Genomic DNA, 12,500 nt, shown 5'->3' on the forward strand with positions numbered 1-12,500 from the left:
AGTACGGAAGGAACGGCGCGGAGAGGGCTCGAGACAAAGCTCGACCCTAAACCGCGCCAAGTACGGAGGGAACAGCGCGGCTAAGGGCTCGAAACAAACCCTGAACCGCGCCAAGTACGAAAGGAACGGCGCGCAGTAGGGGTTTAAAACAAAGCTGGTCCCAAAACCGCGCCAAGTACGAAAGGAACAGCGCGGTCGAGACTCGGAAGAAAAAGCTTTCAAAGTGTCGTAGCACGATGCACACTGCTGTTCGTGTGGAACAAACGTGACTACCGTGCTGTACGGTGGAGTTCTGTGCGCAAAAGCGGCGGGTGTGTTTCTAAGCACCACAGCGTTGTGTCAAAAAAGAGGTGCCTGAGAGAAACGCATGCGACTGCCGTGCTTTGCGGCATAGCACCGTGCGCAAAAACGGTGCGCATGCAAGAGGTGTCAGAGCTAGCGAACTTTTGCCACGAGCAACAGGTCACTAAAAGCCTATAGATGACGGTGTTGGAGGAAAAGAAAAATATCGAGAAAGCACTGCGGTGTGCCGTGCGTAGGGACGGGCGCGCGTGCCACATGCCGCCGAAATATGGGTGTCGGAGAAAACAGAGTGCCGCGCGTAACGAGGGGCGCGCGTGTTACAGAGAGATATGCCCAAACGCATGAAAGTGTACGCAGGTGTCCTAAGGCAGTTTTTTTTTTTTTCCTCATTTTGATGTCGCCCCGGCTGACGTGGTTTTCGTTTTTCCGTGCCGCCCCGGCTGACGCGGTTTTCGTTTTTCCGTGCCGCCCCGGCTGACGCAGTTTTTGCGCCGCCCCGGCTGACGCGGTTTTCGCGCCGCCCCGGCTGACGCGGTTCCGACTTTGCACTTTTTGGCTCACCCCGGCTGGCGGCCCACTCACTCGATCGCCAGGTCTGTTTGCCCCGGTGGTTCCACCGCCAGGCTTAAGCGCGAACTTTTTTTGTTTGTTTTCTTTTGATTAAGCGCAAGCTTTTTTCTTTGTTTTCTTTTGATTAAGCGCGGGCTTTTTTCTTTGTTTTTTTTGCATTCGCCCCGGCAGACGCGGTTTTTGCGCCGCCCCGGCTGACGCGGTTTTTGCCGCCCCGGCTGACGCAGTTCGGACTTAGCACTTTTCGGCTGTGCCTGGCTGGCGGCCCACTCACTCGATCGCCATGTCTGTTTGCCACAGTTTTCCCGGTGGTGCCGCACCCGGGCTCGCCCCGGCTGACGCGGTTTCGTGCCGCCCCGGCAGACGCGGTTTTCGCGCCGCCCCGGCTGACGCGGTTTCGTGCCGCCCCGGCAGACGCGGTTTTTTGCCGCCCCGGCAGACGCGTTTTTTTTTTCTTTCGCCCCGGCTGACGCAGTTTTCGCGCCGCCCCGGCAGACGCGGTTTTCGCGCCGCCCCGGCAGACGCGGTTTTTTGCGCCGCCCCGGCTGACGCAGTTCGGACTTGGCACTTTTTGGCTGAGCCTGGCTGGCGGCCCACTCACTCGATCGCCATGTCTGTTTGCCACAGTTTTCCCGGTGGTGCCGCACCCGGGCTCGCCCCGGCTGACGCAGTTTTCGCGCCGCCCCGGCTGACGCGGTTTCGTGCCGCCCCGGCAGACGCGGTTTTTTGCGCCGCCCCGGCTGACGCGGTTTTTTGCCGCCCCGGCTGACGCAGTTCGGACTTGGCACTTTTCGGCTGTGCCTGGCTGGCGGCCCACTCACTCGATCGCCATGTCTGTTTGCCACAGTTTTCCCGGTGGTGCCGCACCCGGGCTCGCCCCGGCAGACGCGTTTTTTTTTTTTCTTTCGCCCCGGCTGACGCAGTTTTCGCGCCGCCCCGGCTGACGCGGTTTCGTGCCGCCCCGGCAGACGCGGTTTTTTGCGCCGCCCCGGCTGACGCGGTTTTTGCCGCCCCGGCTGACGCAGTTCGGACTTAGCACTTTTTGGCTGAGCCTGGCTGGTGGCCCACTCACTCGATCGCCATGTCTGTTAGCCACAGTTTTCCCGGTGGTGCCGCACCCGGGCTCGCCCCGGCTGACGCAGTTTTCGCGCCGCCCCGGCTGACGCGGTTTCGTGCCGCCCCGGCAGACGCGGTTTTCGCGCCGCCCCGGCTGACGCGGTTTTTGCCGCCCCGGCTGACGCAGTTCGGACTTAGCACTTTTCGGCTGTGCCTGGCTGGCGGCCCACTCACTCGATCGCCATGTCTGTTTGCCACAGTTTTCCCGGTGGTGCCGCACCCGGGCTCGCCCCGGCTGACGCAGTTTTCGCGCCGCCCCGGCTGACGCGGTTTCGTGCCGCCCCGGCAGACGCGGTTTTCGCGCCGCCCCGGCTGACGCGGTTTCGTGCCGCCCCGGCAGACGCGGTTTTTTGCCGCCCCAGCTGACGCAGTTCGGACTTAGCACTTTTTGGCTGAGCCTTGCTGGCGGCCCACTCACTCGATCGCCATGTCTGTTTGCCACAGTTTTCCCGGTGGTGCCGCACCCGGGCTCGCCCCGGCAGACGCGTTTTTTTTTTTCTTTCGCCCCGGCTGACGCAGTTTTCGCGCCGCCCCGGCAGACGCGGTTTTCGCGCCGCCCCGGCAGACGCGGTTTTTTGCGCCGCCCCGGCTGACGCGGTTTTTTGCCGCCCCGGCTGACGCAGTTCGGACTTGGCACTTTTTGGCTGAGCCTGGCTGGCGGCCCACTCACTCGATCGCCATGTCTGTTTGCCACAGTTTTCCCGGTGGTGCCGCACCCGGGCTCGCCCCGGCTGACGCAGTTTTCGCGCCGCCCCGGCAGACGCGGTTTCGTGCCGCCCCGGCAGACGCGGTTTTTTGCGCCGCCCCGGCTGACGCGGTTTTTTGCCGCCCCGGCTGACACGGTTCGGACTTTGCACTTTTCGGCTGTGCCTGGCTGGCGGCCCACTCACTCGATCGCCATGTCTGTTTGCCACAGTTTTCCCGGTGGTGCCGCACCCGGGCTCGCCCCGGCAGACGCGTTTTTTTTTTTTTTTTCTTTCGCCCCGGCTGACGCAGTTTTCGCGCCGCCCCGGCTGACGCGGTTTCGTGCCGCCCCGGCAGACGCGGTTTTTTGCGCCGCCCCGGCTGACGTGGTTTTTGCCGCCCCGGCTGACGCAGTTCGGACTTTGCACTTTTTGGCTGAGCCTGGCTGGCGGCCCACTCACTCGATCGCCATGTCTGTTTGCCACAGTTTTCCCGGTGGTGCCGCACCCGGGCTCGCCCCGGCAGACGCGTTTTTTTTTTTTCCTTCGCCCCGGCAGACGTGGTTCCCCCCCCCCCTCCGTCTTTCTTTTTGTTTTTTTTTTTCGCCGCGGCTGAAGTGGATTTTTCGGTGCCTCGACGCCCCGGTAGTCGCGGTTTTTCCGTTTCCGCACGGCCCCGGCTGACGCTGCTCGGTCACAGTCGCCTTTTGTGGTGATTGCAGACTTCTTGAGCGCGGGTGTTTTTTTTTTTTGTTGTTGTTGTTGTTTTATTACGCATTCGCTCCAGCAGACGCTGTTTAGACTTTTTGTTTCCTCTTTTATCCTGCGACGAGGTGACGAGGTTTATTCGGTGCCCCGCCGCCCCGGCTGAAGTGATTTTTCCTGTCCCGTGCCGCCCCGGCTGACGCGGTTGGGACTTCGCGTTTGTTCGGCCGCCACGGGTTTTGGCGCACTCGCTCGGTTGCTTGTTGTTGCCACTTGTTGCGAACCCAGGTTTCTTGAGCGAGCGCGGGCGTTTTTTCTTCCTTTCTTTCTTTGTTCTATGTGTTAGCGAATCGGCCTTTAATATCACACGAGGACTCACAACCAACAATTTTCAGTTTGAAGTGTAAAAAATCTGCAGGTGTTGACGTAACTGACTTGCCCCGTACCCTTGAGTACATCCATGAAGTTCTCGTAGTACTACTAAATCGCATTATTCCAAGTGGAGAAATTCCCATAAACTTGCAAACCTCTACACGAAAATCGGTGCGCGTGATAAAGTTGAAAATTATCGTCCGATATCAAATGTGCCTTCTATAACACAAATTCTAGGAAAAAAAAAAAAAAAAACACTTGTTCGCCGTTTTCTGCGCCGTGACTGGCAGCACTCCGGCGAAGCGAAACGGGGTCGATTCGAGCACGATATCGGCGTCTTTCGACGTGCTCGCCGGCGACCGTCGCACGAGTACGTCGCACGAGCGCGTCTGCCGGGGCGCCGTTTGCGAAGCCGACGCAAAAGTGGGAACCGCCGCTCGGATGATCGCCGCTTTCGGCAGAGTGAGTGTTGGCACTCCGGGGAAGCGAAACAGCGTGAATGCGCCCACGAAATCGGCGTATTTTGAAGTGCCCGCCGGCGACCGTCGCACGAGTACGGTAAACCGCGTCAGCCGGGGCGTAGTTCGGGACGCCGACGAAAAAGTGGGAAGCGCAACTCGGATCTTCGCCGTTTTTGCAGGAGTGAGTGGCGGCCCTCCTGCGAGACCAAGAAGCATCGATTCGTGCACGAATTCGGCGCCTTTCGACGTGATCGCCGGCGACCGTCGCTCGAGTAGGGCAAACCGCGTCTGCCGGGGCGGGCTTCGGGACGCCGATGCGAAAGTGGGAAACGCTGCTCGGATGTTCGCCGTTTTTGGCCGAGTGAGTGCTGGCACACGGGCGAAGCCAAACGGGGCCGATTACGGCACGATATCGGCGTCTTTCGACGTGCCCGCCGGCGACCGTCGCACGAGTACGGTAAACCGCGTCAGCCCGGGCGGAGTTCGGGACGCCGATGCGAAAGTGGAGAACGCCGCTCGGATCTTCGCCGTTTTTGGAGGAGTGAGTGGCGGCACTCCGGAGAAGCCAGGGAGCGCCAATTAGCGCACGATATCGGCGTCTTTCGACGCGCTCGCCGGCGACCGTCGCACGAGTAGGGCAAACCGCGTCTGCCGGGGCGGGGTTTACGACGCCGACGCAAAAGTGGGAACCGCCGCTCGGATGTTGGCCGTTTTTGGCAGAGTGAGTGCTGGCACTCCGGCGACGCGAAAGAGCGCGAATGCGCCCACGAAAGTGGCGTATTTGGACGTGCGTGACGGCGACCGCTGCAGGAGTACGAAAAACCACGTCAGCCGGGGCGAGCGACACACGGCGGTCTGGGTGCTTATCGCTGCTATTATAGGGGCACCCCGGCAGACGCAGAAAAAAAAAAAAAAATTTTCGACCTTCTTTTTTGCTGGTCGAGCTCGGGTAACCCAGGTCGCAATGGGAGCCGCGCACGAAAGCGGCGTCGCGAGACGCGTTCGCGGTCGCTAGTCGCACGAGCTCGGCAACCGCGTCAGCCGGCGCGGAGTTCGGGATGCCGACGGCTAAGTGGGTACCGCTGCTCGGATGTTCGCCGTTTTTGGCCGAGTGAGTGCTGGCACTCCGGTGAAGCCAAGGAGCGCCAATTCGTGCACGATATCGGCGTCTTTCGACGTGCCCGCCGGCCACCGCCGCACGAGTACGGCAAACCGCGTCTGCCGGGGCGGGGTTCGCGACGCGTACGCAATAGTGGGAACCGTCGCTCGGATGTTCGTCGTCTTTGGCCGAGCGAGTGCTGGCACTCCGGCGAAGCGAAACGGGGCCGATTCGGGCACGATATCGGCGTATTTCGACGTGCTCGCCGGCGACCGTCGCACGAGTACGGCAAAGCGCGTCTGCCGGGGCGAGGTTTGCGACGCCGACGAAAAAGTGGGAAGCGCCGCTCGGATCTTCGCCGTTTTTGCAGGAGTGAGTGGCGGCCCTCCTGCGAGACCAAGAAGCATCGACTCGCGCACGATATCGGCGTCTTTCGACGTGCCCGCCGGCCACCGTCGCACGAGTACGGCAAACCTCGTCTGCCGGGGCGGGGTTTGCGACGCCGACGCAAAAGTGGGAACCGCCGCTCGGATGTTCGCCGTTTTTGGCAGAGTGAGTGCTGGCACTCCGGCGAAGCGAAAGAGCGCGAATGCGCCCACGAAAGTGGCGTGTTTGGACGTGCTTGACGACGACCACCGCAGGAAAACGAAAAACCACGTCAGCCGGGGCGAGCGACCCATGGCGGTCTGGGTGCTTATCGCTGCTATTATAGGGGCACCCCGGCAGACGCAAAAAAAAAAAAAATTTTTTTCGACATTCTTTTTTGCTCGTCGACCTCGGGTGACCCAGGTCGCAGTGGGAGCCGCGCACGAAAGCGGCGTCGCGAGACGGCTTCGCGGTCGCTAGTCGCACGAGCTCGGCAACCGCGTCTGCCGGGGCGGAGTTCGGGACGCCGACGGCTAAGTGGGAACCGCCGCTCGGATGTTCGCCGTTTGTGGCCGAGTGAGTGCTGGCACTCCGGCGAAGCCAAACGGGGCCGATTCCGGCACGATATCGGCGTCTTTCTACGTGCTCGCCGGCGACCGTCGCACGAGTACGGCAAAGTGCGTCTGCCGGGGCGGGGTTTGCGACGCGTACGCAATAGTGAGAACCGTCGCTCGGATGTTCGTCGTCTTTCGCCGAGCCAGTGCTGGCACTCCGGCGAAGCCGAACGGAGCCGATTCGGGCACGATATCGGCGTCTTTCCACGTGCTCGCCGGCGACCGTCGCACGAGTACGGTAAACCGCGTCAGCCGGGGCGGAGTTCGGGACGCCGATGCGAAAGTGGGAAGCGCCGCTCGGATCTTCGCCGTTTTTGGAGGAGTCAGTGGCGGCACTCCGGTGAAGCCAAGGTGCGCCAATTCGCGCACGATATCGGCGTCTTTCGACGTGCCCGCCGGCCACCGTCGCACGAGTACGGCAAACCTCGTCTGCCGGGGCGGGGTTTGCGACGCCGACGCAAAAGTGGGAACCGCCGCTCGGATGTTCGCCGTTTTTGGCAGAGTGAGTGCTGGCACTCCGGCGAAGCGAAAGAGCGTGAATGCGCCCACGAAAGTAGCGTATTTGGACGTGCTTGACGGCGACCGCCGCAGGAGTACGAAAAACCACGTCAGCCGGGGCGAGCGACCCACGGCGGTCTGGGTGCTTATCGCTGCTATTATAGGGGCACCCCGGCAGACGCAGAAAGAAAAAAAAAAATGGGGACATGGCGTGCGTCACCGTGCGGCTTCGCAGCGTTGCCGAAGTCGCCGAGCCCTTCGACTGAGCCGAACGGCGGACAGGGAACGTTGGTCGGCCGTTCTAACCTGTCGGTGCCACGCCGAGACGTCGTTAAGGAAAACCGCGTCGTGGGCCTCTACGACGCCGTCGAGTCGTTGTACGTTTGGTGTCCAGCGTGTCGGCGGCGAGTAGCGGACACGTCGTTCACGACTTCGGTCTTTCGCAGTCGACGCGAACTTGCGGAGAGTCGTGGTGCCTCACGTTTTCGGCAGAAACCGCGGCGGAATTTTCCCGTGCGTGCGCGCACGACCTCGGTGCTGTGCCGTCAGCGTAGTGTTGCACAAACTCGTGGCCTACCCAAGGTGCGGTACGTTTGCGGCCGTATCCTCGGTGGGAATTTCGTGAGTAGGGTCGCAAATTCTACGACCTCGGCGGGTTTGAGAGCGACGTAGACTTGTGGCACGCTCAACATGCCACACGTTTCGGGGCACACCCGCGGTGAAATTTTCTCGAGTACGCTCGTATTAGGGCCCAAGGAGGTCTGGGTACTTATCGCTGCTATTATGTGGGGGTTCTCGTGAGCGGCGTACGCGAAAGCGACCGGGTGTCTGATATGCGGCGGGCTTCGGCCTCGTCAAGCGTGTCCTCGGGTCTGCTCCAGGGGAATCCACGGCAGTCGTCTGCAGCCTCATCCGCTTGATGCGTTAGGGGCTGGTTGTCGGACGGTGCCGTTTTACCACGATATCGAGGTGTGTTCCGTGTCGTCCTCGGGCGATTCAGATGCGAAAGCGCCGAAGACGCGGGCGTGACCCGTCGTCTGGCGGCTTTGCAGTCTCGGCTCCGTTGCTAGTTCCGGCCGGTCCACCGACAGTGCAGCGGGCTTGGGCAACCCGCACGGCGCGACCGAGTCGATGCAACGAAAAAGAGCGAGCATGAACGTGCTTCTTGCCGCACGGCTCCCACTCGTCTTTCGGGAAGGTTGTGCCGTAGCGAGCTCGAACGCCGTCATCTCGGAGTGCAAAATAAGCGTGTTGGGGCGCCTGAAGGTGGCCTCCGCCGCACACAGACTGCGTCCGGCCCGCCGAGGGCGAGGACGGACGCGCAGTCGAACGATTACCTGGTTGATCCTGCCAGTAATCATATGCTTGTCTCAAAGATTAAGCCATGCATGTCTAAGTACATGCCGAAATAAGGCGAAACCGCGAATGGCTCATTAAATCAGTTATGGTTCCTTAGATCGTTTCTTCCTACTTGGATAACTGTGGCAATTCTAGAGCTAATACATGCAGTGAGCCTGGAGCCCTTTGGGTAACGGGTGCTTTTATTAGACCAAGATCGATCGGGTTTCGGCCCGTATTGTGTGGTGACTCTGGATAACTTTGTGCTGATCGCATGGCCACGAGCCGGCGACGTTTCTTTCAAGTGTCTGCCTTATCAACTTTCGATGGTAGGTTACTTGCTTACCATGGTTGTTACGGGTAACGGAGAATCAGGGTTCGATTCCGGAGAGGGAGCCTGAGAAACGGCTACCACATCCAAGGAAGGCAGCAGGCGCGCAAATTACCCACTCCCGGCACGGGGAGGTAGTGACGAAAAATAACAATACGGGACTCTTTTGAGGCCCCGTAATTGAAATGAGTACACTCTAAATCCTTTAACGAGGATCAATTGGAGGGCAAGTCTGGTGCCAGCAGCCGCGGTAATTCCAGCTCCAATAGCGTATACTAAAGCTGCTGCGGTTAAAAAGCTCGTAGTTGGATCTCAGTTCCAGACGAGTAGTGCATCTACCCGATGCGACGGCTCGGACTGAACATCATGCCGGTTCTTTCTTGGTGCACTTCATTGTGTGCCTCGAGATGGCCGGTGCTTTTACTTTGAAAAAATTAGAGTGCTCAACGCAGGCGAGTCGCCTGAATAAACTTGCATGGAATAATAGAACAAGACCTCGTTTCTGTTCTGTTGGTTTTTGGAATACGAGGTAATGATTAAGAGGGACGGACGGGGGCATTCGTATTGCGGCGCTAGAGGTGAAATTCTTGGACCGTCGCAAGACGAACTACTGCGAAAGCATTTGCCAAGAATGTTTTCATTGATCAAGAACGAAAGTCAGAGGTTCGAAGGCGATCAGATACCGCCCTAGTTCTGACCATAAACGATGCCAACCAGCGATCCGCCTGAGTTACTCAAATGACTCGGCGGGCAGCTTCCGGGAAACCAAAGTATTTGGGTTCCGGGGGAAGTATGGTTGCAAAGCTGAAACTTAAAGGAATTGACGGAAGGGCACCACCAGGAGTGGAGCCTGCGGCTTAATTTGACTCAACACGGGAAAACTTACCCGGCCCGGACACTGGGAGGATTGACAGATTGAGAGCTCTTTCTTGATTCGGTGGATGGTGGTGCATGGCCGTTCTTAGTTGGTGGAGCGATTTGTCTGGTTAATTCCGATAACGAACGAGACTCTAGCCTATTAAATAGGTGCGGGGTTCCCAGCACCTTACAACCTTCTTAGAGGGACAAGCGGCTCCTAGCCGCACGAAACAGAGCAATAACAGGTCTGTGATGCCCTTAGATGTCCGGGGCCGCACGCGCGCTACACTGAAGGAAGCAGCGTGTCTTTATCCCTGTCTGAAAAGACTGGGTAACCCGTGGAACTTCTTTCGTGATTGGGATAGGGGCTTGCAATTGTTCCCCTTGAACGAGGAATTCCCAGTAAGCGCGAGTCATAAGCTCGCGTTGATTACGTCCCTGCCCTTTGTACACACCGCCCGTCGCTACTACCGATTGAATGATTTAGTGAGGTCTTCGGACCGATGTCCGGCGCGGCCTTTCGGTTGCGCCGGTCTGTTGGAAAGATGACCAAACTTGATCATTTAGAGGAAGTAAAAGTCGTAACAAGGTTTCCGTAGGTGAACCTGCGGAAGGATCATTAACGGATTGTGAAGGGTGAGCGCCTCAGCTGCGTCTGCGCCCGACACTTTCTGCCGCTGACCCCGTTTGGACGCGGGGTCGGCTTTTCCCCACGGGGCTGCCTGAATGTGGAGCGGCACCCCGTGACAAATTGTTGCGCCCAGCGGACGCCAACACCGCGACCTTGGACGGTCGGCCAGGTGGCGGACGCGGGTACAAACGGCGCAACGCACTCATAGGTCGGCTTTCGACCCGCCACTGCACCGTGGCTCGAAGCGCTCGAAATGCGCGACCCGACCGCTGCGGGACCGCCTAGTACTGTAAACAGGAGCGGCGGAGCGCGAACGGCGAGTCGTGGTTACGTCGGTAGAAGGCGAGGCTGCGCGTTCCCGAAACGCCAGCCGAGTGCCCTCCCGACCGTTCGAGCGTGCAAGAACGAGACCCGACAATCGCGCGGCGACTGCCAAGTACGAGAGGAACGGCACAAGCGTCGGCGGTCGGTCAAGGAACTGGCGATGTGACGGGTCCGCTGTGCACCAGTGCATACCGTCCCGCCGTCCGCGGCAAGCGCCTCCGCGTCCTCGGGTGACGGAGGCTGCCGGTCGGTTCTTGCAGGCGAGGGATCTCGCTGGCACCGGTTCGCGTTGACGCGCGGCCGGTCATGGCACGGCGATGCGACGGCCGAGGTGCGCAGTACTCGATGGAGGAACCGCACGCTCCGATGACCGTCCCGCCCTCCGCGGCGTATGCGTACCGACCGTAATGGTTGCAGCAGCGCCGGCCGGCTTTTGAATTCGCCACACGAAACACGGTGCGAGATCGCGGTTAGGGGAGCGTCGACGTTGCCAGGCGTTTTGCTTGCTGCCGAGGGAAAGGCGGCACGGCCACGTCGCGCTCGTCGCGATTAGCGGGTCTGCGCGCTTTGGGAAGGTGCCGCAACGACTTGCCGAAAGAGGAAGCACGGAAGAACGAGGGACTTGGACGTCCCGACAATTGAACGCACTTGCGGCCAGGCCCTTGCTGGCTTCGTTCTTCCGCCTCGAGTAGGCTCGTACGCGGCTCCGGCGCCGAAAGTGGTCCTTGGCACCGACTTCGGTGGACGTGGGAAGTGCCGCGCAAGTACGGCGCGCCTGGCTCCACCTGTTGGCTAAAGTAGGCAGCCGGATCGGCATTTTGGTGTGCGGTGGCAAACCGTGGATGCGAAAAAAGCTTGTGCGATTTCGTGGAACAAAAAGCGGGGGTCCCCCTTTTTATGCGGAGGAGACCGACCCGCCCGCCGTGGTGAACCGCGACGCCACGGTAAAAACGGGAGAGGCTTGTCGATGGGACCGTGCATCCCGCGCTCCACGGAGGCCGGGAGGCGGCCGCCCGAGGAAATGTGTAGCCGTCGAGGCCCGCATCTGCGTGCACTCTTATCCAAATGGGTGTACCGCAGGCATTTTCTGGTTAGGCGGGCCAATGAGAGCGAGCACACAACGATACCTACGGGTCCGGCTTGGAGAACCGGCTTCGACGCCTCCCGAGTATTTATAGAGGGGTGGACCACGAAAGCACTCGCAAGTAGCGGAAGCGAAACGCCGTCCGAAACACACCGTTTGCTCGATTTGCGGCAGCCGAAAAAGGCGCGGCAGAGTTTTGGAGTCCAAGCGTGCGCTGAAAAGCGCCCTTCTTGGCCACTGTTTGGCCGAGTGCCAGAAACGTTTGGTTTTGACTGTACGGAATTGAACAAACACTTTTTCACGACTCTAAGCGGTGGATCACTCGGTTCTCGGGTCGATGAAGAACGCAGCCAGCTGCGAGACTTGGTGTGAATTGCAGGACACACTGAGCACTGATTCTTTGAACGCACATTGCGGCCTTGGGTCTTCCCTTGGCTTCGTCTGTCTGAGGGTCGGATCACATATCAAGAGAGCCTTCGGCGCACAAGGGAACGTGAGCCGTCGACTCGTTTTGACCGCGTCGGCAACACGGACAGCACGCTGAACACCTCACAGCGAGCGCCAACAGCGGCCACTCAAGGGCGAGACGGTGGCGACCGTCGTGCCAGAGCCCAACCGAAACGGGGGCGACCGACTGCATTGAGGATGTGGCACCTCGTTGAGACCGCCGCAGGACTTCGAGTCGGAAGGAAGCCTGCAGGGAAAGTGCGGTCGAGGTTGCGTACTCCTCTCTGCGACCGGGCGCGCAAGAGCTGCGAGAGCCACGGACGCGCAACTTTAACGCACGGTAAACACGAGGAGCGAAAGCCGGCCAGCAAAGCTTCTCCAGCCGTGCGCAAAGTGCGCGAGATCGCAGCCTTGCGTTGCGCTTGTTGCCCTCGAAGTAAGCAGGGTGTCCCGTAGACCGGGCGCTCGAACACGCTGCGGGGCCGTGCCTCCTCCAGGCTTTGCCGCGCGAACAGGGAACGTTCGCGCGCAAAGCGCAGGGAGGTGAGGAGGCTGCGCCCGACGTTTGCGGTTCGCTGCGTACGCGGTTGATGCGGAGAGCACGGCGCGACGACTTGCCGCGAAGCGGAAAAAGTCTCCCGCACGAGTTGGCGAAACGTTGGCGAAGCTTAAGGCGTTCTCGTCGTAGTCCGCCGTCGGT

At 60.2% G+C, this 12,500-nt stretch overlaps 2 non-coding genes across 2 annotated transcripts; both read left to right on the plus strand.

Moving 5' to 3' along the window:
• Nucleotides 1-8,121: 8,121 nt before the first annotated feature.
• Nucleotides 8,122-9,936, plus strand: LOC142794804 (small subunit ribosomal RNA). Its single transcript, XR_012892629.1, has one exon. It is a non-coding gene; the product is annotated as a small subunit ribosomal RNA (ribosomal RNA).
• A 1,719-nt stretch (nucleotides 9,937-11,655) lies between these two features.
• LOC142794801 (5.8S ribosomal RNA) lies at nucleotides 11,656-11,808 on the plus strand. The gene has a single exon (XR_012892626.1). It is a non-coding gene; the product is annotated as a 5.8S ribosomal RNA (ribosomal RNA).
• Nucleotides 11,809-12,500: the final 692 nt, after the last annotated feature.

Source organism: Rhipicephalus microplus, unplaced genomic scaffold, assembly GCF_043290135.1.
Source record: "Rhipicephalus microplus isolate Deutch F79 unplaced genomic scaffold, USDA_Rmic scaffold_506, whole genome shotgun sequence".
Classification (NCBI taxonomy): Eukaryota; Metazoa; Arthropoda; class Arachnida; order Ixodida; family Ixodidae; genus Rhipicephalus; species Rhipicephalus microplus.